This window comes from Pristis pectinata, chromosome 6 (genome assembly GCF_009764475.1).
Source record: "Pristis pectinata isolate sPriPec2 chromosome 6, sPriPec2.1.pri, whole genome shotgun sequence".
Lineage (NCBI taxonomy): Eukaryota > Metazoa > Chordata > Chondrichthyes > Rhinopristiformes > Pristidae > Pristis > Pristis pectinata.
Window position 1 is genome coordinate 68,226,289 of NC_067410.1, and position 25,738 is coordinate 68,252,026.

General features: G+C 39.3%; 1 protein-coding gene across 5 annotated transcripts in view; it reads left to right on the forward strand.

Annotated features, from left to right (window-relative positions):
• The window catches only part of ppp2r3a (protein phosphatase 2, regulatory subunit B'', alpha), a 292,477-nt gene that overhangs the window by 77,531 nt on the left and 189,208 nt on the right, over positions 1-25,738 (forward strand). For all 5 annotated transcript variants that reach the window (XM_052018001.1, XM_052018000.1, XM_052018002.1 and 2 more), the window contains one exon: positions 6,997-7,054. The gene's annotated coding sequence lies outside the window, so the exon portion shown is untranslated. The remainder of the gene's footprint in view (positions 1-6,996; positions 7,055-25,738) is intronic.

The window sequence follows — 25,738 nt, forward strand, 5'->3', positions numbered from 1 at the left end:
TAGGAACAGTCCCTAACTCTGAAATTCTATTCACTTTATAGACCATTGATATTCTATGACTAATCGCCTAATATTAAAATTCAGTTTAATTCCCCATCTAGACATTATGCTGTTGCCAACAAAAAAAATCTAACATTCAGTTGTTTATAAACGGATTGAAACAAATCAAGCATCCACCAAATTTAAAGCTTCCAACTATTTTTGATCAATTGAATATCATTTCAAATATACAAGACCCAAATGTGAAGATTATTTCACAACTCAGAATTCCCCAAACTACTTTGCAGACAAAGTGTTTGAAATGTGGACATTGTTGCATTGAAGGAAATACAATTACTAATTTGTGCACAGTCATCTCCAATGAATAGCTATATCATAGTCATAAAATCTGTTGGTTGTTGGATAAATAATGGCCAAGACACTGGAGATGGCTCCCATGTTCTTCAAAATAATGCCACAGAATGTTTATGTTTGCCTGAGAGGGCAGTTTAACATCTGCTCTGGAAGATGAAATGCAAATGATTTTCCATGGCACTGCTTTTTGTTATGGAGCCCTGGAACACAGATGGGAGGTTATAAATTCAAATAACACTATCCTTCACAGATGTTTTGTGGAAAACAAAACTTTTTATACAATGTTATTTACTGCTGATTAAATCAGTGTAATTAGTGCTTGTGTTAGCAATCTAATCTGGATCATTGCTGGAGACTCATGACCTTTTGGGTTTCTTCCCCTTACACCACATTAATTCTTCCTAATCCAGTGTGCCTGATTTTTTTTTTGGAAACTGAGAATTTATAATCTATTGCATTTTCCAAAACCTGGAACTTTAACAAAGTGTAAGTGCGTGACCAACCTAAGTACCATGCCCCTTGTGCCTTCTCTGATTTAACTAAAAATACAGACCTCAAAAGAACAATTCAAAAGACTTTAAGCCTCTTTACAGATTAGTTAACAAGTTTGTATTTAAGAGTTCATGCACATAATACTGTTGGGAAAGGATTGTATTTTTAGATAAAGACGTTTAATAGATATCACATACTCACAGCGTTGTGGCTCTATGCTTAAAATGTTTGAAATGCTTGGCTCTAAATGCTGCAGATTTGGTTTACTAGTTTTAGATTCATGGCTGGGTGGGTACTTAATCTGAATGTGGCCTGATTTCAGGAGAAGGAGAATAGGACTATATAAGAGGCATTTCGTACCCCTTACAGGCTAATGTAGAGATGTTGCCATATACTGTAGGTGTGAACTCAACATTGTCTTACATGAATGATAACAGAATTGAGCAAGAAAGGAGAAAATAAAACAAATAAAATGAGTATATTAAGTTGCTTTGTTGCCAGTACTAATGATACATAACTTCTTTAGCTAAATTTGTGATTGAACTGCATATGCATTAAGCCTATATTTTACATAGGCATTTACTGTGAAATTAAAGATTAGGTTATAAAGCAAACAAGTTAATAATACACTAGTGCAACTTATCTTCAAACAAGAATATATAGGATTCTGAACTATATTACTTCTCATTAACAAAGTGGACTAGAAATTCATCAGTGCTCACAGGTATGCTAATCAGTCATGGTGTGACATGTCAACCACTGTTTTGGGTGTCAACCTATCAATTAGAAACAGTTGCACCCTAGACCCAAGGTGTCAGGTGTTACTAATTCAATTTTGCAATACGTAAGGCTTTTCCTTCAGGCATTGTACCTTTTGAGGAGTGTGGGAGAGAGGACAATAGTGGTGGTTCAAAGGGTGGGGTGGTATTTGGGCCCGAGTCGATATGGAGGATCAGTAAATTGTAATAGATGGGGGCAAAGGTTTGATCCTGAGCCCAGCAATCAGACTTGAAAGTTGTAAAAAGATAGAGTTGGAATGGGAGATCAGAGGTGAGGGGCAATGACATGGATTCATGAATCTGGCAAAGGGTGTCAGTACTATGTGGTGGGATGCAAAGTCCACGTAAGGAAATAAATTAATAGGACATACCTGAGTTGGCCTACAAGTACTTGGTTGGATCCTGTTTAAAATAGCATTGTGCAGAGCAGGCAGCACTATCAAATCTGTCTGGGTTGACAATGCACAATGAAAGGGACAATTTGGAACCATGTGAAGTAATTTCTTCCAACAATGTGAATATAAAAATTCTGTGTATATTTGCTGTGAAAACTAGCTGTCCACAGGGAAGGCTTGATTTAATTGTTGGAGTGGTATAAAACTACCTAGAAACCATTGTAAGTGGAATCTATTTTACGAAAAGCTAAATTTTCATTTGCATAGCACTGAAAAAAACACTTAGAAACAAATTTTTTTAGTATCTGTCTTAGCAAAAGTTTTGTGTACAGATTATGTTCTTTTGATTTGATATAAACTATGATTTCCTCTTCCAAAGCAGTACTTTTGTTCAAGGATTTAAAGCCTTAAGTCTTCAGTTTAGTCACTTTCATTATTCAGAACTGATCTGCCATTTCTTACCCTTTCAAGAATTGGATTGCACAGCTTAAGGAATCTTCAGAAATAATTTTATCTATAGGGATATGAAAATAAAATATGAAGGTCACTTTTTTTTTTGCAACATCCTGGATTTGAAATTAGTTCTTGGTTGCAAGCGCTTCTGAACTTAAGAGATTTGGATGGAAGTTTGCCATTCTTGGGCCAAGAATGGGAGCTTTAGTTTTACTACTATATGCAAAGCGAGAGTCAACTACAAGGGCACAGAAGTAGCGGGTGGCAGGGAGAAGCACAGGGAGCAGAAGGACCCTGAGGGGATCTGGTAAACTGGGTGCGGACCCAGCAGGGTGGAGCTTAATTGGACCTGAAAGGAAAACACAAGGATGGATGCAGACCCTGTAGGGTGAACCAGGAGCAAGGATGGATAAAGTAAAGGGGCAACACACCAAGGAATGCGCAAGTAATCAGCCACAGGTTGAAGCAGGGAGGATGGGGTGGTTGGGAGTGGACAAGGGAATGTGAAGACTCAAAGGGTGACAAGCCAGCATACCAGATTGGATGAAACATGAAAAAGTTGAGAAGGCAGAGTGAAGTGAGATTGAACTATGAGGGCTCAGCAGTAGTTAGAGATGACATTCTTGAGGAATCGTCCAGTGAGGTCATATGGGTAGAACCTAGAAACAAGAAGGGGAGGGCCACTCTAGTGGGGCTGTATTATAGACCACCCCACCCCCCCCACCCCCAGTAGTCAGCAGGTGTGTAGAAAGATTGCTCATAGTTGTAAGAATAATAGGGTTACATTAGTAGGAGACTTTACCTTCCCCGGTATTGACTGGACTACCCAGACTGTTAAGGGCCTGGACTGGGTGGAATTTGTGAATGTGTCCAAGAAAGTTTCCTGAGTCAATATATAGAAGGCCCTACTCGGGAGGATGCAATACTGGACCTTCTGTCAGGAAATAAGGCAGGGCAGGTAACGGAAGTGGCGGTCAGGGAGTAGTTTGGCTCTAGTGACCATAATTCTATTAGTTTTAAGATAGTGATGGAAAAGGATAGGACAGATCCACAGGTTAGAGTCTTAAACTGGAGCAGGACTAATTTTGGGGGAATTATGAAGGATCTAGCAGAGGTCGATTGGGTGGGCCTGTTTGAAGGGAAAGGAACGGATAGCAAGCGGGATGTTTTTAAGAGTGTAACATCAGAGTCCAGGAGCAGCACGTTCCTGTTAGGGTGAAGGGAAAACCTGGCAAGTTTACTGTAAGGAACATTAGCAGATGAAAGATATTGGGTTCTAGTCAAGAAAAAGAAGGAAGTATACATTGGGTTTGAGTTTGGGGACGAGTGAATTCCTTGATATAAAAAGATTAAGAATACTCTTAAGAGGGAAATCAGGAGGGCAAAGAGAGGGTATGAGATGGACCTGGCAGGTAAGGTTAAGGAAAATCCCAAGGTTCTATCGCTATGTTAAAAGGGTGGTCAGGGAGAGAGAAGGTCCCCTGAGAGATCAGCAGGTCTGCCTATGTCTTGAGATGGATGGGATTTTTAGCAAAGATTTCTTCTGTGTTTACTGAGGAGAAAATCATGGTTTCTCAAGAGATGAGGGAAATAAGTGGTGATGTTTTGGAGGACATTTGTATTACCTTGGAGGAGGTATTTGCAGCCTTGTAGCACATTAAGGTGGATAAATCCCCAGGGCCTGACTGAGTGCATCCTCAGATCTTGTGGGAGGCCCTTACAGATATATTTCCTTCATTAGCCACTGTTGAAGTTCACGTAGACTGGAAGCTGGCTAATGTAGTGTAGCGGTTAGCATAACGCTATTACGGTGCCAGCGACTCAGGTTCAAATCCGGCCACTGTCTGTAAGGAGTTTGTATGTTCTCCCCATGTCTGCGTGGGTTTCCTCCAGGTGCTCTGGTTTCCTCCCACATTCCAAAGACGTACAGGTTAGGAAGCTGTGGGCACACTATGTTGGCACTGGAAGCGTGGCGACACTTGTGGAATGCCTCCAGAACACTCTACACAAAAGAGATATTTCAGTGTGTTTTGATGTACACGTGACTAATAAGGATATCTGATCTTAATGTCATTCTGTTTGTTTAAGAAGGGTAGTAAGGACAAGCCAGGGAAATACAGGCCAGTCAGCCTGACAGCAGTAGTGGGGAAGTTACTGGAGGGAATTCTTAGGACAGGGTCTACCAGCATTTAGACAGACAGAGTCTGATTAGGAGGAATCAGCATGGCTTTCTGCATAGAAAGTCGTGCTTGATGAACCTTTTAGTTTATTTTTGAAGAAGTAACCAAAAAGGTAGAGGAGGGTAGGGAAGTGGATGTTGTCCATTTGGACTTTAGCAAGGCCTTTGACAAAGTCCTGCATGGTAGGCTGGTCTGGAAAGTTTGGTCCCATGGAATCCAGGGAGAACTAGTTAGGTGGATTCAAAATTGGCTCAGAGATAGGAAGCAGAGGGTGGTAGTTGAAGGTTGTTTTTTAGAATGGAGGCCAGTGACTAGTGGTGTGTTGCAAGGGTCGGTATTGGGACCCTTGTAATTTATTTATATAAATCATTTTGGATGTGAATGCACAAGGTTTGATCAGTAAGTTTGCAATGACATGAAATTAGGAACTGTTGTTGATAGTGAAGAAGATTATCGTACATTACAGGGAGATCCTGATCAGTTAGGGAAGTGGGCCGAGGAATGGCAAATGGATTTCAATACAGATAAGTGTGAGGTGATGCATTTTGGAAACTCAAACCAGTGTAGGACCTACCATTACTATGAATGCTAGGGGACTAGGGAACAGAGGGACCTAGGAGTACAAGTGCATAGTTTGTTGAAAGTGGCATCACAGTTAGACAGAGTGGTGAAAAAGACATATAGCATGCTGGTCTTCATCAGTCAGGTCATTGAGTATAGGAGTTGGGACATTATGTTGCAGTTGTATAAGTTGTTGGTGAGGCCACACTTGGAATACTGTGTACAGTTTTGGTCACCTTGTTATAGAGAAGACGTGGTTAAACTGGAAAGACTGCAGAAAAGATTTGAGGATGTTGCCAGGACCGGAGGGCCTGAGTTACAGGGAGAGGTTGGCCAGGCTAGGTCTTTATTCCTTGGAGCGGAAGAGAATGAAGGGTGACCTTAGAGGTTTATAAGATTATGAGGGGCGTAGATAAAGTGGATGGTAGCAGTCTCTTCCCCAGGGCAAGGGAGTCCAAAACCAGGGGGCATAGATTTAAGGGTGAGAGGGGAAAGATTTAAAAGAGACTTGAGGGGCAACTTTTTCACGCAGAGGGTGGTGAGTATATGGAATGAGCTGTCCAAAGAAGTGGTTGAGGCAGGCACTTGCATAAGTATATGCAAAGGCAGGGCTTAGAGAGATATGGGCCGAATGTAGGAAATAGGGACGAGATGGGTGGGCACCATGGGCTGCATGGACTCGTTGGGCTGAAGGCCTGTATCCATGCTGTGTTGCCCTATGACCCTATGCACAATTTAATCAGGAAGTTAATGGTTGTTCTCATTTTCTGAAAGCATTGATGTGTTACTGGGTGGCCATTGCACAAAAAAGCAGTCACCTCTTTCGGGTAGCCAATGAGTTTAACTCTTGACAATGAGTTTTGATTGGCTCTTTGGCCACCTGGAGCAACACAAGTTGAGGCTAATGCTATGAGCAACAGATGTTTTCATGGATTAACTCACCAGTGTAAGTGATCATGCAGAAACCTAGTGCAACATCTCCCTAACCCAGAAGTACAGAGACTCCCAGTTGATTACAGCAAATTTTTCACTGATAGTGCTTTCTGGTCGATGGACATATGTACTGAAACATTAGAAGATACAAATAACAGCTTCAAATGTGATTGGAAAGAATACTACTTAATTGCAAATTTTAACAAGATACGCACTAAATATCATTATCAGCTATGAAAAAAAAATGAGCAAGACTGATACAGTGAAGGAATATAAAAGAAACAATCATAGCATTTATTCATAAGGCACTATGGGGTACCAATCCATTTTTTTGTCCTTCAGTGGAACTGAATTTCAGAAATGGCATCAACATACCTGCTTCACCACCTCTCATTTGGTTCATATTTCAAAGAAAGAATTTTTAAACCTATAAATTTATGACTTTAGGACAAAGTAAATAAAAATCAAATCATCATCATTAGCACATGTTAAGTCAAAGAATCTATTTCTTTCTCTAGACAAATTTAGGTCAGCTGCCACATTGTATTTCCACAGCACATCAGAGTAAATTGCCTATGGCACTTTTCTTCATGCATTGATGTAATCTGCATCAAATCAATAAATTTCATTTCAATAGTCCAACATATATAACATCTGCACTTTTACTTTATGGAGGGCACCTGAATGGCGACTAAAGCACATCTATGGCTGTGTCATGAACGTGTTCCATTTCCCCTTGGAGAGGTTGATTAACATGCCATGTAGCACATGCTGTTCTTTTTATTTTGCTTTCAGCTACAGCTAATACCTCAAAGCTAAAGTAATTTGTTTATTGTGTTTTCTGTTCAGAATTATCAGCAAGTCGATACTGAATTGGACCCAAGCAAGATGCAGTTTTTTTTTCAAGGTATGGAGTTGAGTGTTTTGTTTATCCACAGTTAATGAACAAAAGTGGCTTATTTTGTGTTTATATTTTTGTTTTGCTAAACCTATTGCTTAAAAAAACAGGAGAATTTGCTGTATTAAAACAAAATTCTATCACATTTAAATGATGTTATGTGTATCATTACTTTATGGCCAGAGGCAATTTGGAATAGATAAACTGGAAAATTTCTTTCAACCTGAACTGCATTGGTACAGCAAAAGGACACAGGCTCTAAAACCTAAGATGAAATCTAGAAATGATGTCTGGAAGTCATGAATGAATAATTAATACTCAAAGTAAATATCTGAGTAAGCAGTGGAGGTGAAAAGTTTGGAACTCATTAAACTGGAAGGGGAAGTGGGGGAGTTGTATGGTCTTTTCAGATGAATGAAATAAGATGAGCCAAAGGATGACTTCCCTTGTGATGCTGAAGACTATTTGATCAAACTTAGATTAAACTGTGTTTTCTTAAGTAGAACTGATTACATAGTGGAATCTTTGTGGGACTTATTGTCTATCACTCTTAATGACAGCTTATACCTGATGCTAGGATAACCGTGAGAGGATTTGAAGAATAGCACCAGTGGTTTATAAAAAACTGAAGTTCTCAAACCCCTTAATAATTTACTATTTTCAGAATCAGATCAGAATCAGGTTTATTATCACTACCTTATATGACATGAAATTTCTTGTTTTGCGGCAACAGTACAGTGCAAAGACATAAAATTACTATAAATTGCAAAATAGTACAAAAAAAGAGTAATGAGGTAGTGTTCATGGACCATTCAGAAATCTGATGACACAGGGGAAGAAGCTGTTCCTGAATCATCGAGTATAGGTCTTCAGGCTCCTGTGCCTCCTCCCTGATGGTAGTAATGAGAAGAGGGCATGTCTTTTGTTCAGTTTTATTTAATTTTTCAGTTGGATTAGAATCCTCATCTTTATATCAGATACTATTGAGACAGTGAAATCCAATGTTTCCAGGTCTAAAAGAAATTGATTATTAGAGTATGGAAATATTATAAATCATTGGTTGGGCCCCAGATGGAGTGGTTTTCAATTTAATGCATCATTTGTAAGGAATGGTGCAGCCTTGGGGAGGAAGGTAGAGGAAATTTTACCAAGATAGTATGAGGAATGTAAGATTTCAGAGACTTGGAAAGATTAGAGAAGATGCAATTGTTCTGCCTCAAGCAGAGAAGGTAAATAATAGATTTAAAGAAGGTTTTCAAAAATAAGCAGGGTTTTGACGGAGCAAATGAGAAAAAAGTTGCTTTAATTGACAGGTACGTTTGTAACCAAAGGATCCATTTTAAGATGATTGGCATAAGAACAAGGAGAAGATGAAAAGGTTCTTTTAATGTAATTTATTATCATTTAGAATTGATAGCTTTGAAGGGTAATTTAAGCAGACTCAATGGTATTTTTTCAAAAAGAACTGGATATATAGTTAAACAAGACTGTCACAGAAACATGCAGAAAGATTATGGGAACAGGACTAATTAGATAGCCCCTTCAAAGAAGCAGTGGGCACAAGAAGGGCTGAATCGCCTACTCTATAATCTCGTGTTAATCATAGATTGTGCCAGGTTGTTCCTTCCACTCTGGATTTCTCTCCTATCTTTTGGAGAACTGCTTGGCCCCGATTCTATACTTCCTCTGGAGATCCCAGCTAAAGCTGATAACTCACCATGAGAACATTCTCAAATGCGCAGTACTCCGTGGTACAGGTTTGCTGCATCTGGGTAATTTGTTCAATTAGGAAAAACATACGTTTATTTCTGATTACTGTTGTGATATTAAAGAGAATCTGAAGTACAGTAGAAAATGTTAAAAACCAGATTCCAAACTATTGCTCAAGTAGATTGAGAAAGTATATAATTTATCATATAAATCCATCATGGTGTGAGAAATAAAGACATTAGTCTACTGATTCATTTACAATGTTTAAAGGAAACCAGAGTTGTGCTATGAACCCTTCCTTTTGCCACCTTATTATACCTGCACTGTGATATCCAACAGTGCTCTTATGTAAACCAGATAACACCAAAGTATGCAGACACCTACCAAAATAAGTTGCCAGTGGACCTTTCATTACAGTGTAATAGTCATTATTGTTGTCATTATCTTCCTCCTCCATGTTGTTACATTCCAGAATAAGCATCACACTCAGTAACTTTCAGAAAGGAAGTTAATGCCATGAAGAGGAAGCAGAGTCAATTTACCAGGATGATAGAGGAAATGCAAGATTATGGAAGGTCATAGAAATTGGGATTATTTTCCTTAGAGCACAGAAACACATGAATGACCACTTTTGGAGGGTACATTAAACATGTATATTGTACCCAGTAAAAGGATCCACAGAAGTACAAATAATTTTATTTAATTATGGGAATGGGGTCTATTATCCTGCTTCCCATAGGCTTTCCCCATACATTAAGCATGGCTCCCAGTAGAGTTTTACAGCAGTAACATCAGTGTCCACTATTCAACCTGCACAGGCAGATTTAATTTCCACATTATTGCACCTGATAGCAAGAGATTTTAAGAGGTTCTACAAGGATCTATTTCCAAATTTGAGAATGATAGAAAAGTGGAATTCATAAGCATCAATTCTATCAACTCACTTAAACTCCAACGCAGGTGTGTGTTAGAGAGTGACAGCAGGATTAGAAATCAAGTAAAATAATCAGGACATGGAAATTGTGCTAAAAAGGAGGGGGTGAAGCAATTGAGCACCAACAAGTGCTTATTGGTAATGAAACATCTGTTAGTTTATTTAAAATTATTCAGTGGCTGGATCATATACTGCTTTGTTATGTTTAGAGTTGGGATTTTATCACAGGTCTATTTTTTTAGTGCAGCAAGCTACTCTTACAACAGCATAGCTGTGTTGAAGGGTCATTTTTTATTGATCACCTTGCAATATGATAGCCTTGAACACCAGTTTCACTGTGATTAAGGAAGACCTTTGTACCCTTAGTGGACCAAAGGTCAACATCAAGAGCAGTTTCTTCTTCCACAAAACTGAGATTTTAAACAGGTGAGCTCAAGTTTTGATATGCTTGCTGTGATATTTTACTAAGAACTTTAGAGAAACAGCAGATTTTTATTTGGTGTTTATTTTCAAATCTGAAAAATCCCATATGATTGTGCAAGTTGAATGAGCACCAGTAGGAACTTTAACAATGTGTGTATTCATGCCTGTGAAATTCAACTCAGCATTGTATTATTTATTCTGAGGCATTTTCTCACATAATTTGACAAGGTGGTTATGAATTTTTGAATAAGCTTTATTTACAAGAAAATTTTAGTGTAAGGCCTATCCCTTGAATGCAATGGCTCACACTGAGTTGCAATGCATCTTTTATCATTATTGTTTTGGGCAGTTTCCAGATTTCCCTGACTAATTGTCAAACATTGATACAGGAAACCAACGAGACTGGCGACAACCATGTTTTTGTTTGGACTTGGTTGTCATTTTGTTCTCTAGTTCTTGGTTTTGGCCTGCCTAGATTCAACCTAGGCCAACAGCAAGAAATGCTGGTCTGTTCTTGGCCTCCCAGCCAATGATGCACAGAGCAATGTAAAATGAATGATTATTGGTATCTCCCTTAAACTGATATTCTCCCTATGACCAGTATACTCACTGCAACTGAAATTAGGAAGTCAATGTATGTAGACTGGAAACAGCAGCCCCTTACTTGCCACTCCACGGGGTAAGTTCACTGCTGTATTTTTTTGAAGACTGTTATTGGAAGTTGTGCACCCTCTCAACCGGATTGAAACTTCTATTATAAATGGAGGAAGAGCTGTGCAACTTTAAATATAGAAACAACTTTTGCATAAATTATAACATCCATCCTAAGCCAACAGAAATAATTTTTCACATGGGCTAGGAGACAAGTAAGTGGGTGGATGATAAAATCCAGCACTCAGCAGCATAAACTGAGGACAATGTGGCCCCCAGTGCACCCCACCCCACCCCTGCCAAATAAGCCTCTGCTAATTCATCCCTGCCAAAGTCTTTCCCAATCAGGCAGCAAGTCACATAGGGCCAATGAGTGGGAGAAGCATGTAGGTGCCAGGAGGCTGTTGCTATTGGCCCAAGGGATTAGGTCCAACATTTCAATTTAGAGGTCCACGTAGTAGAGCCACCTTTCCAAAATGAGGAAGTGGCCACTCATGGCATATAAATGTACTGCAGGCATGATCAAGCCAATGTTATTTACCTCTGCCCACATGGTTTAACAGCTCAGGAGGTCCAGTTTGCAAATGGGTCCTCACTGCAAGGGACTGAGCCAGTTCCAAACTATAGTAAGTATCAATGTATTTTTGCAGATAAAAGCTTTATTTACTCAGACTCTGCATGCAATTATGATTAAGCTGGCAGGGTGAGTGTAGATATCCCATTGCACTGGGCAATTTGCTCAATTAAAGGAAGGCTCCTTCCATCTGTTCAGTTGCTCTGCAAAGGCAGCAGGAGCAGTGCAACTGGATGTGTGGCCTATTTTAACCATTCAATCTATCACTTGTCAGTTTCCAGGCAGATTTAGTATTACTGCTCAAATGTCAAATTTTAATATTTCACACTTTATTTTATAAGACAAAGCAAACTTTAATAAGGTGACTATCTTGCATTCATATAACATTATTCACCATATAAGGAAGCACAAAAGTACTTCACAGCCAGTAAGATTTAGTTATTGTGGCAATGAAGGGAAATTTGGCAAACAATTCATATCCAGCATGATCCCACAAACAACAGCATTCTGTTTTAGTGATGTTGGTTGAGAGCTAAATGTTGGGCAGGATGCCAGATCCCCCTGATCTTCTGTGAAAAGTATACAGAGTTTTTATTGTCCACCCAAGAATGCAGATAAAGTCTTGACTTAATGTCTTATCCTAAAGATGGCAATTCCAACAATGCAAAACTCCCTCAGTACTAGCCTGAAGGTTAAGTCCAGTTTTGCTTTCAAGTCTTTAGGGTGAAACTTGAACGGTCGACTTTCAGAAGCAAGAGCGCTACCAGAGTTAAGGATGACTAACAAAGTGAAATATGGGTTCTCTTCCCTGCAGCCAGAAATTAACGTATTTATCACTGCACTCTAATTGAACTCACAATTATCAAGTAGCTGCATTTACCAGATTTTCTTAAATATCTTATTGATAACATTAATATATTGCAAGTACTTAAATGTACCAAAGTTAAACACAGCATTTTTAAGAAACTAAACATCCCAATTATTGCAACAAGCTATCAGCAGTGCTATTTCAGATCCATCTACTCAATAGTTTTCCCATTCCTGGCTTTCTCGGTACCACGCACAGTGGCCAGGACATGAAACTAGGGAGCCCTGCTGTTTCCAGGAGCTAGCTCAAGATCATCAATCTCCATCAATATTCCATCCAGTAGGTGTACTGCCCAGGCTCAAGGCATGATGGAACTCAAAGCACTGATGCCCACATGCAGAATGGCAATTGCTTAGGTGCATTAAACTATCAGTGCTCAGCATACCAACAAGAGTTGTACAAAAACAGGCCCTTCCGTCCACCATGTCCTGCTCTTTCCCTGGTTACCCTCTTTCTCCTTAGTATACATATAAAATGCTTTGATATTTTCCTTAATCTTCTCCACCAGTGATATTTCAGGCCTCCTCTTTCTTTATGACTTCAGATTGAAAATTAACCACATAGCACACAAAAAAACGGTGCTACAAGACCAATGTCTATGCATGTTAAATTTTAGGTTTTAAACTGATCCAAGTGATTAGAATTTGACTGATTGGAACAATTCATATGCTGTTTCCAGTCAGCTGAAATTCAGTTCATCTTCATTGCTGTAAGATTCTGTTTCACCCAGATTGTTTGTGACTTCAAGATAAGAAAGGTGAAAACATGTACAGTGACAGGGTGTGTGCTCAGTGAAATCCTGAAAGCATGGTTTACAAATTACCAGTGCACAATCTAACAATAGAAGTCCACCACTAAAAATAGATCCTCCAAAAGCATAGCCTGTAGTGATATTTTGTGGGTAGTTGAATTTACAATTAGATGCTGTAAAAATATCTGCAAGCCACAGGGTTAACTTGTTTAGAAAGTGAACCCAGGGAATTATGGTCAGTGAATAAACCAATCCTGGATTCTGATTCTCACCACAAACAGAACTTCTGCAAAATTGTTCTGTTGCTGGGTACAGATTGGAGATGTATCTACAGGACGTTTATCAAAATACTTAATTTGGAAAATAAATTACTATATTCACAGAAGGCGGCCAAATAACCCACCGTGGCATATTGGTTCTTGCAATTATACTAGTTGCCGTGCATTTTGGATGTTAATCTGGTTGAAGCAGCAGTGGGAGGTGGAAGGGGAAGTAGGTTACATTTTACACAGGGAGAATCTGGATCCATTGCCTTTCCGACCCTCTTCTGATGACTCCCACCTGATAGAAGGTGGGGTGTGGATTTGCATAGAACATTACGATTGTACATTAACGATTTGGATGATGGAGTAAATGGTTTTGTGGCTAAGTTTGCGGATGACACCAAGATAGGTGGAGGAGTAGAGAGTATTGAGGAGATAGGAAGGTTGCAGAGAGACCTAGATAGTTTAGGAGAATGGGCAAGGGAATGGCAGATGAGATTCAATGTTGAGAAATGTGCAGGTGTACACTTTGGAAACAGAAATAAATGGGCAGATTATTATCTAGAAGGAGAGAAAATTCAAAGTACAGAAGTACAAAGGGACTTGGGGGTACTCGTGCAGGATACTTTAAAGGTTAACCACCAGGTCGGATCGGTGGTAAAGAAAGCACATGTTATGTTGGCATTCATTTTGAGAGGTATAGTGTATAAAAGTAAGGAAGTGTTGATGAGGCTCTACGGGGCACTAGTGTGGCCTCATTTGGAATACTGTGCACAGTTTTGGGCCCCATATCTTAGGAAAGATGTGCTGATATTGGAGAGGGTTCAGAGGAGATTTACGAGAATGATTCCCGGAATGAAAGGGCTTACGTATGATGAGTGTTTGTCGGCTCTTGGACTGTACTCACTGGAGTATAGAAGAATGAGAGGACCTCATAGAGACATTTAAAATGTTGAAAGGACTGGACAAAGTAGATGTGGCTAGGCTGTTTCCCTTGGTGGGTGAGTCCAGGACCAGAGGGCACAATCTTAGAATTAGAGGGTACAGGTTTAAAACAGAGATAAGGAGAAATTTCTTTAGCCAGAGGGTGGTGAATTTGTGGAATTCCTTGCCAGGTACAGCAGTGGAGGCCAGATCATTGGAGGCATTTAAGGAAGAGATAGACATATACCTAAATAGTCGGGGTATCAAGGGATATGGGGATAAGGCCGGAAATTGGGATTAGAATAGTTTTTTTTCACCTGCTTCCCCCCCACCGCCCCCCCCCAAATTTCTCATTTCTTTTTTTTCCCTTTTCCTTGGAGCAGACTCGATGGGCTGAATGGCCTACTTCTGCTCCATTGTCTTGTGATTACAGCAGAGTACACGCCCTTCGGCACACGATATTGTCTTCATTATTTCATTTACACTTTGAGGTCATTCGGGGAATCTTGCTTGCAATCTCCTTGCTCAACCAGCAACTGAGTCCAGAGCAGGTGTGATTCTGAATTTGGGCCTATCAAAGGCTCCAAACAATATTCAAAACAGGTTATAGTTGTTAATTAACCCTGCGAGGGCCACTGTTCACTAAAGGGGAAAGTTAAAAATAAAGGCATCAGCTTTATCTTGAGTTTATTGAGTCTCTGCATTCGCCACAGAGCAGAATGGTACCACACTGAGCAGTTCTGTTTACTTAATGTGGTATTCCAACACTTTACTATTATACAAAAGCAAAACGTTGGAAAACTGAAATAAACACAGAAAAGAGCAGGAAATATTCGGCAGTCATGCAACATCTGTAGAGAGAGAAATAGAGTAATTGTTTCAGTTTGATGACTAATGTCATCAACCTGAAACATTGTTTCTATCCCCACAGATGCTGCATGACTGTTATACATGCGTTCCACTCACCAGAATTTTTAATGTGGTTTTGAAAGGATCAAGCAAATAGCTGGATACTTAATAGCATACCATGCAAGGAGAATGGGACCCCAGCACATACGTTATAAACTTTGATCAGTCGAATCTGATTTCATTGACTTCATTTTCATTCTGACTGTCATCATCCTTGCCAACCAACTTCTTCAAGCCAACACATCAAAGTCTAGGCCCAAACTTTGCGCTACTGTCAGCATGAGGGAATGGAATTAGCTTTTCATGTCTGCGCCAAGGCTGCAAGAAATCTGTTTTACAAGCTGTATCTTGTTTTGTTAATAAAGTGTATCCTTACCACAAGCTTTTACATTTGCCAGAAAGTGTGGGTTTCATGCCAATGTCTAGAAGTGCTTGCAAATGTCCAATCAAGGTAATCTAACAGGCGTATCAATTCTACACGTCTATAGTAGAAAAATAATTTTACATGATTTATATAAAACACCCCACATTAATTTTTATCAGATTTAAATCATGATTCCTTCCCTCTTAGTCAGGCGTATATTTAAATTTAGTCATGCACTTGCGCTCGTAAATGATTTATCTTCATGCATGCACTTGAAAACACTTGTACATATGCAGATAAATGACAGGAAAGTACATCTTCATGAATATGTACATGCATTGCAGCATAAACAAAATGTGATCATTACTGAAACAAAGATTAAGTGCAGGTTTATCAGAAATTTTTGTTTACATGCCTCTGCTGAGTTGCAATCTGTATATAGATAATGACATTACAGGAGCTTTCCACAAGTTTGATGTATTTATTATAAAACTAGTACAAATAAAACACAATTGGAAAATGTCATCAACCTGTATAGATGTGTTTATAGTGTTCATCTGAAGCAAAATGTTGTCACGCAAGGGAAATTGGAATTAGCATTGAGCAGGATGTACAGTTACCTTATTTAGAGAAACAACAAGGAAATGCCTGAAGCCACATCAGGCTGACTCGCTTTCTAATTGTCCAAAATCCTTCTGGGAAAGTACCTGCCTTCCAAGTGCCACCTTGATCAGAAATATTTGATATGGAGAAGGGCTGATGTAAGCTATCACACTGTAACTTATTGCATTGAAACACTCTCATCTCTAATACTGCCATGCTCATAGGAATTTCCAGAGGAAACAAGATCACAGCCCACCTAGTTCAGTGTCTACTATCCTGATTGTTGTGTGATGCAATCATAATGGAATTGCAGACTTATCATTACAATCGGTCTCTGTCAGTCTATAAGGAGGCAAACATGGTGTGAGGGAAACCCCATTGATGGACAACTGTGGGAAATATGAGGCTTTTTAAAGAAGTTTTAATAGCAAAAAATATGAACTTTAAGTGCAATACATGGGCTCAAAATTACCTGCCTTTACCCCAGCTTTAAGTATATTGCTCTGGTCAGGATGGAATACTTATAAGGAAACAAATCCTTTGATATGGCTGTAAAAGTTGCTGGTGAATTTAGTATTGGTAAAATTTCCGAAGAAAAGTATGCTTGTCCATGCTTTGTGACTTCAATACATTCTTTATTGGTTTAAAATGGGCGAGTAGTTCAATGTCCAGGTGAAGAGAAAGTATTGAAGAAACTGACAATGTTCTGATTTGTCATTTGTAAATGAGGTATTTTTATGCCTGGTCATGGAAACTTACAACAGCGGACAAAGAGACTTTTGTACCCAAGCAATCCTGTAGGAGAAGATTTGGGGAAGCAAGTGGTATTATCACCAAGAAAGAGCAATAGAAAATGACACTAAAAGATGAAATGAGAATGGCAAGGATTTGATCTTTCATAAGATGCTGCTCATATTATCAAAGTTCCATATTCTATCAATAGACACATTCACTACAATCTGCTTTCTTAGCAGGAATATGTATAGATGAATGTGTTTCTGCATCATTTAACAATTTTCTGAAGGACTAGGTAACATAAATAATGTTAGTGGAATAGTTTCTTCCTTTATATCAATATCTTCATCCTAATGTTTTCCATGTGTTTTGAAATTATCCTTCAGTGCTGTAACTGTATTTAGAGAGGGTTATGTTAATCCCATCAATTGTCCATAGCAACGCCATGGAGTTAGGTGCTTCTGCACCTCTTTCTGCTGTTCCTGGCAACTACAGAACTAATGCATTGGCTCCTTGTCAGGGAATATCTCAGATGGCCTGCAGGACCATCCATGGAAACATGCTCCTCCTTGATTTGTAGTTGACAACTAGGAGGTACAAGAAAAACTACAGATGCTGGAAATCTGGAGCAACACACAAAAGAAAAGCGGGAGGAACTCAGTGGGTCAGGCAGCATCTATGGAGGGAAATGAACAGTCAATGTTTTGGACCAAGACCCTTCATCAGGACTGGAAAGAAAGAGGGCAGAAACCAGAATAAGGGGGTGGGGGGTAGGGGGAGGAGCACAAGCTGGCAGGTGATAGGTGAATCCAAGTGAGAGGAGAAAGATAAGTAGGTGGGGTGGGGAGTGGGAATGATGTGAGAAGCTGGGAGGTGATGGGTGGAAGAGGCAGAGGACTGAAGAAGATGGAACCTGATAGGAGAGGACAGTGGACCATGGAATAATGGGAAGGAGGTGGGGAACCAGAGGGAGGAAGGTGTGAGTGATGGGCAGGTTGTAAGGGCGGGGGAGGGGAAAGGGAAAGAGAAGGGGTAATAGGTCCAGAGGGATAAGGGAAAACAAGGGGGGGTGGCGAGGGGGAACAAAGGGGAATGGTAACTGGAAGTTAGAGAAATCAATGTTGATGCCATCAGCTTGGAGACTACCAAGACAATATGAGGTGTTGTTCCTCTAACTTGCGTCTAGCCTCAACTTTGCAATAGAAGAGGCCATGGACAGCCATGTCAGTGTGGGAATGGGAAGTGGAATTAAAATGGCCGACCACCAGAAGATCCTGGCTGTTACAGCAGACGGAGCCAAGGCACTCGATGAAGCGATTTCCCCCAATCTGCGTCAGGTCTCACCGATGTAGAGGAGGCCGCACTGGGAGCACTGGATGCAATAAATGACATCAATGGATTCACATGTGAAGTACTGCCTCACCTGGAAGGACTGTTTATGGCCCTGAATGGTGGTGAGAGAGGAGGTGTAGGGGCAGGTATAACATTTGGGGTGGTTGCAGGGAAATGTGCCCGAAGGAGGATTGGTGGGAAGCGATCCCTGCAGAGAGGGGAGGGAAAGATGTGCCTGGTGGTGGGATCCTGTTGGAGATGGCAGAAGTTGCGGAGAATGATGTGTTGGATGCGGAGGCTCGTAAGGTGGTAGGTGAGGACAAGGGGAACCCTATCCCTGTTATGTCGGGGGAAGAGATGGGGTGAGGGCAGACTTGCAGGAAATGGAGGAGATGCAGATGAGGGTTGCATTGATAGCAGTGGATGGGAAAACCCTGTTTTCTGAAAGAAGAGGACACCTCGTATGTCCTAGAATGGAAAGCCTCATCATGAGAACAGATGAAGTGGAGACAGAGGAACTGAGAGAAGGGAATAGCATCCTTGCAAGTGAGAGGGTGGGAAGAGGTGCAGTCAAGGTAACCGTGGGAGGCAGTGGATTTGTCAAAGATGTCATTAGATAATATCCATTGGAGATGGAGACAGAGGGAGCAAGAAAGGGGAGAGAGGTGTCGGAGATGGACCGTGAATTTGAGGGCGGGGTGGAATTGGTGGTGAAGTTGATGAAATTGATGAGCTCAGCATGGGTGCAGGAAGCAGCAGCAATGCAATGGTTAATGTAGCGGAGAAAGAATTGGGCAGCATTACTAGTGTGGGTTTGGAACATGGATTGTTCCACGTAGCCATTGAAAAGGCAGGCATAGCTGGGGCCCATTAGAATGCATATGGCTACACCTTTGGTCTGGAGAAAGTGGGAGGAGCTGAAAGAGAAGACAAATAGGAGTTGCCTGATTACATGCCCCCCCTTTAAATGTTAAACAAGGATATTAGAATCATTCCTCGAAATGATCTAACATTGCAGATGCAAAGCATCCATCATATCCTTTGTTCCAGAAAGATTGACTGACAGAAAATACAGATATTATTATACAAAGAGCCACAATCATGCAACAGCACCATAATATCAATAAAGTACATGTTTCACTGATCAGATGTCTCAAAGTTAAATACAGCTCAAAATCTGCTTGAACTACTGGCTGTAGAATTTTGGACAGCAGATTACAAATAGTATCCTGGGTAGGCCACAAAGAATGAATGTCATTGAATTTGATCTGAAATCAGTGGCTAGGTGGATGTTTATTCAAATAGAATATGCTAACTTTTATATCAAATTGAATATGCTAACTCTTCTTGCTGCAAACTTTCATTCACTGCATTCTACCTTTAAATTTATCCAGCAACACCCCAAAAAGATCCATGTCTGTGTAATAGCAGTAATGGCACAATTGCACCAGTCAGTTTTACCTGGACTATGTAATTATTTGCATCATAGTTATCAGGCTTTCTTAGTGTGCTGGCAATAAAATGAAGAAGGCAAAACCCAAAAAATACAGAGTTGCACAGTCAGTTCTGGCTATAGCACTTTCAAAAATGCTAATTTTGTCATGGGAGAGCTGTTGTTTTTGTAAGCCTTATAAGGTTTACTTCAGAAAATGCTGGGATGTGTTAGTTGATGAGAAATGAGTCAGTATATAACTACTATTTTTCCCATATTAGTACCAGAATGTGTGGATTCATTTAATCTGTCCTCCCCTGTGCCTGGGCTCAGTTTCCATAAAGTGATAATATTTCATTGCTCTGCTTGGTCTCTTCTCCATGGCACCTCTGTAGCTGTTACTATTTCAATAAAGTTAGTTCTAGCCTCTTAAGGAAGTTTTAGCCTCACTATAAGATGATTCTTTTTTCAAAAGTGGTGCAAACAAATCTTAAGGGTATTAAAGGATATGGAACTAAGTTAGATAAATGAAGTTGGCACAAATTAACCAGGATCTATTTGTATGAAGGAGCTAGCTTGAATGGGCTAAATGGCCATTCTTACTTCAATTCTATTCACTTTGTTCTGCTCAATTTCACTGGTATATTAGAATCTCCATCCATAACTCCTCCAGTAGTAGAACTTTAATGGACAAGATCATTGGGATGTGAAAAGTTTACCCATTGAATAATTAACCCTTTTATTGTAGATCATTATCCTCACTCAGTATTAGAAAATCTAAAATAAAATGCAGATGCAGACAAATTTTGAGTCATCAGCAAGAGTGGAAAATTTTCCAATTTCCTATTAAAAGTAACTAATGCATTTATATCACAGCTTGATGTAAATAGGTCTGACTGTCATAATATCCCAAGACACCCACACTATCCTGTCCTGCAGCTTTCCAATTCTGACACATTCTTACTTCTCACCAGAATTAACTAGGAAATGTCTTAGGGGAGAAAATTACAGTAATTTAAATAACTGCGTAACATTTCCCTGGTATAAACTAGCCATAATCGTTTCCTTGAAGATACACATCCATCACAATAATCTTACCCAATAACAATGAATTCCACATCCTGTTTTATTCAGAATAACCACAGATCCTTGTGGGTATTGGAACAAAATCTTTTGGAACTCACTAGTGCCAGGCAGACCTTGCTTTGAATATTTTGAAAGAAAAATGTTGAACTGTTTCTGTCATGAAATGCGATATTCTTTCAGGCCATTTCCACTGACATAATGTTGACTTTTACTTGCTGCTAAGCCAAATGAAGTCGGTGCACATCGGTAAGATAAACAATGCAACAGATATGATAAATGTAAAGCAGAATCTGCCAAAATTAAAAATATTATGGCTGAGAGAGCTTGGCCATTATGAGCAAGCACACAGTTTTTTATTCTTCATAATAGTTGCTGCATACAAAATGCTCAGTAAATAGCAAATATTATATGCAACTGGCTGTTTTGCCATTTCCCCTTTCCTCAATTTCTCTCTATTCTTTTGATCTGGTCCATCAACCTTCCTCCTACGTTATCCTTTCTCCATGATGCTGCCCTATTGTGGCTCTAGTCCTAGTTTTCCCAATAAACTGGGGTTCTTCCCTCGCACCCAAACTGCCCTTCTGATTTGTCCAAGGTTCCATCCTTGACCTCCTAAATGTTCATCTCTATTAACATATTTGTAAAACAAGAGTCATCCTCACATTTGTGCCAACTATACCCAGTATGACTTCATCCTTAAGTCCAAGACTTCTGTTCCTGACATTTTCAGAACAAGGACATCCTGAACAGTGCTCTGCCTGCAACTACACACTCTAGTCCCTGATCCCCTACCTCTTTCTAGGGGCACAGTAGCAGAGTGGTTAAATTATTAGATTAACGTCCAGCAGCCTGGACCATTGTAAATTTGAATCCCACCATGGCAGCTGAGGAATTTAAATTCAAGTCATTAAAGAAATCTGGAATAAAGTTGGTAGCTGTAATGGTAACTACTGGATTGTTGTGAAGACCTCCTGGTTCACAAATCTGACATCTTTACCTGTTCTGGTCTATACAGAATTCCTGACCCACCTATGCAGTTGATTGCCAACTGCTTCCTCAGTTGATTAGCATTTGGGGATAGGTATTTAATACTGGCATTGACAACAATTTCCATAACCAGTGAACTTACAAAAATGACTCTAAATCAACCTAAGGGTGTCTAGCTCATGTTTCTGATCTAGCCAGCTCCGTGTCACAGCTAGTAGAGCTGCTACTTTACAGGTCAAGTAATCTGGGTTCATTCCTGACCTCCGATGCAGTCTGTGGAGTTTGTATGTTCTCCCCATGACCAAATTGATTTCCTCTGAGTGCTCCAGTTTCCTCCCACATCCCAAAGAGGTGTGGGTTGGTAGATTGGTAAGGTGTCTGTAGCGTAGGCTAATGGCAGAATCTGGGGGTGGTTGATGGGATTGGGGGGAGAATAAAATTTGGTTGTTATAAATTGGGGGTTGATAGTTGGTGTGGACTCAGTGGCCACAAGGCCTGCTTCTGTGCTGTGTAACTCTGTGACTCTTCTTCAAGCTTTAACCCTCACATACAGCCCGTCACTGACTTCTGCCTCCTAAACATTGCTTTATTTCTTTCTGAAATCTCATACATATCTGTGCCAATTAATGTTTCCAATGTACACATTTCTGTATTTCAAGATGTATTCATCAGCTCCAACACATCTAGAGCACTCCAGATTCTATCCAATCCTTCAAAAAAAACCCTGCTCATCTGAACTTTACAAGATAGTTACAAAATCAAGATATTGATTTTTTTTTAATTCACAATTCATAAAAATGGAAATTAGTCCATATCCAGTGGTGGTGACAAGGATTTAAGAAATATGTGTTGAAACAGAGCCTCTATTTTATTTGCCAGTGGTTTTATAAAGGAATTACATTTAACCTCAATAGTACATGGAGAATATACTATGAAAGGATACTGGGTAGAATTTGGCAGTCAAAGTTTCAGGTAAATGTAGGGTTTTTGCCTTGAAACATTAACTCTGTTTCTCTTTCCACAGATACTGCCTGACTTGCAGAGTGCTTCCAGTATTTTCTGTTTTTATTTCAGATTTCCCTCATCTGCAGTTTTCTGATGTTTTATGAGCACTTGGGTTATCAGTAAAATTACACTCCAGCATTACTGAGTAGCTTCAAGAAAAGAGTCCTGGATGACAGAGTTTGGAAAAATATGCAAGCAAGTGGAATAATAGTGCACAAGTGTGAACTACAAAATAGATAAAACAGATGCTGTGTGTAAGGTGCTGTTACACACATGCTTTGTGAATGATCTTCTATAGCTAAGAATAAAATTAAACAACATCTGGTCAGAATGCCTGGTGAATACTGTAATCTAGTTATGATTGGAAAAAAGCTAGACTTTCAAGAATCACAAACTTGGTTGATCTGAGAATCAGAGGTCTACATTGTGAAGAACAATAGGGGAATATAGATGTGTTAGTTTAAAGGTATTTGTTACATCTTGCTTGTTTGCCAGAGCACCATTTGTTAATTAGACACCCAGACTAAGATCTGTGTCCCAGCAACACATTTATTCTTCTAGTCTTATTCTGTGTGTTCTAATAAATGAAACAGTGTTCTCTTTATACAGAACATAGTGTACCAGCATGTGATGTCGGACAACAAAAAGCAGAATACTAAGGCTTAATAAGATAGTTGTCTATTTATTCTTACAGAGTATAACAGTAGGTCATGGGTTCAAGCTTCATTATTCAGGCTTGAGCCCTCAAACGAGTCTAACAATTCAGTACTGAGCGTGTACCGTACTGCCAGTAATTTGGCATTCAGGATGAAATGTTAAACTGGGCTCCCTCTACCCCCGCAGATGTATGTAAAAGGTACCCTGATGCCATTCAGTAAAGAGCTCTGCTAGTCTTCCAGTCTGTGTTATTTCTCACCCGATATCACTAGAGCAGATCATTTAACAAAATGGATGTCATATTTTCTCACATTATAATATTAGCTGGAATCTTTAGGTACATCATTAGCTTAAGATGAGCTTCGGAATACTTTGAGCATGTGAAAGATACTGTGCCCTGAAATTACCATTCAAAATCTGACATTTCCATGTGGAACTATTAGATTTTATATCCATAACTGTGTGGATGTTTTGGACATCTGTACAAGTTTGCATCAATACAAATCCAAGCTACAGCATAGCTGATTGCACTGATAATCCTAACTGTGCTCTCATGCTGGACTCCAACAGTGAATGCAAAAATTACACAGTTCCCCAGCACTAATGATAAGCTCTCTTATTTCCCTTCTAAACAAATCAGCAATTCCATTCATTTCAATGGAGAAATGGCTTGGAGGGAAGGAGGTAACTTACATAATTTGCAGTTTTCATTTAATTTAATTGATATAAATATATTTAATTATTTAAGTGTTTTCCAATACTTTTAATTTTTTTTAAAAAAATTTAAATCATCTTACAATAAAATTATTTTTTTAATAGTTCTTGAAAGCTTTTCAATATTTGTGATTGACATTCAAAATCTTTGACAAATTTGACAGCTGGTTCAGCCTCACCAGCTGTTGCATGATTTCATTGAGATTTATGGTGGAAAGCTCCATGCTGTTCAGGGCTTTGTCAATCAAGTCACAGATGGCTTGTTTGTGAAAGTTTGCGCTTTAGATAAGAGAAGTATTGTCGGTAGGTGACCAGCAGGAGCAAGCTACCAGGAACTTTGTGGAAAATTAAGGTCATTATAAAATCATTCTTTGAAAAGGAGCTACTGGGAGATGATGCTATAATTTTTTGTAAGATTGTTAAATATAAATCATGTTAATTCTAAATATTACTTTAAACTAAATAGTATACTTTCAAACTATTAAAAGATCATCTTAGATCTAATATTGGGGATATTTATATGCAAAAAGGGAAAGGTTCTGGAAAAAAGAAGTTAAGGAACTTAATTTGGGCAGGTAGGTGTCAGTGGGATGGACATAGGATCTCTGAGGATGGTTGATTTATATTCCTGAATGCATCCTCAACTATACCATTACCTTGTGCCAGGAAAGAAAGTGAAGAAAAGAATCATTTTCAAATTGCCTGAAGATGTTGGAACAAGTCAGAGAATGAAACTTATTGTAAAGTGTTTATTCATTCCTGTGCCTATCAGTTCTGGTTGGTTTTGGACTCTGAGATGAAACTAACCACTATTATAGGATATTTATTCTTCTTGAATATCACAATAAACCCAACAGCTTTTCCTCACTTATTTACAGTAGTATTTCACAATTTAAATAGAATGGAACAATATCGTTGCTTGTTGAAACCAAATCACGGTAACAATTAGCTTTTACAGTTCTTCCAGTTTATTGCTGGGGTTTTCTCAGAGCTATGAATGCCAATAATGTATTTGATAAAATTAGGAGCTACTGACCTCAAATCTTGACTAATAAGCAGCGTATTGAAGTTATAATACCTCACTTATCCCCTTGCCCTGATCCACCTCACCCTCTTCCACACACTTCGCTCCCTAAAGTGAAATTACTGTATCCTTCCTGCCTGGCCTGTATTGTTGTTAATCCATAAAAATCTGGGCTTGGAAACTGTTCTTGGTTCAACGGAGTCAATAATATTCTCAATTAAACAAGAATATCGTGCAAAAAGCAGAAGTTAAAATGAATTATAATTCCTTCCAAAAGTTTGAATTTTAATGGGAATTGGCAAACTCCTTCTCTAAGCCAGCAAATAGTTTGGACGTGCATATGTTTGGTTAAACCCAGGTACTAATGGACACTCCACCTTTGAAACTGAAACTATGGTTCTATTGACAAAGGAATATTTGAATTGCACAGTTAAATCACTTCCTACTTTATGTAGACAGGTGCAGAAAGTTCAATTGCTAGCCCGACTTAACATTCAACAGGCTGGCCTTGGGTTGAGAAAGTTCCCTTCTCTTCACTCCATACTTGGTTTTCCCCTCAACATCACCTCTTCTTTTCAAGGAAGGAAAATGCAATCAGAAACAATCCTACAATATTTCTGAACAGAAATCCTGATAAATAATTAGCACAAAGATTTTAGGATGGAATAAAATAAAATACTTCAAAGAAAAGCTTGCATCTTTATAGTGCCATTCCTGACTGCAGGTCATTCCAACACACCTTTCCCT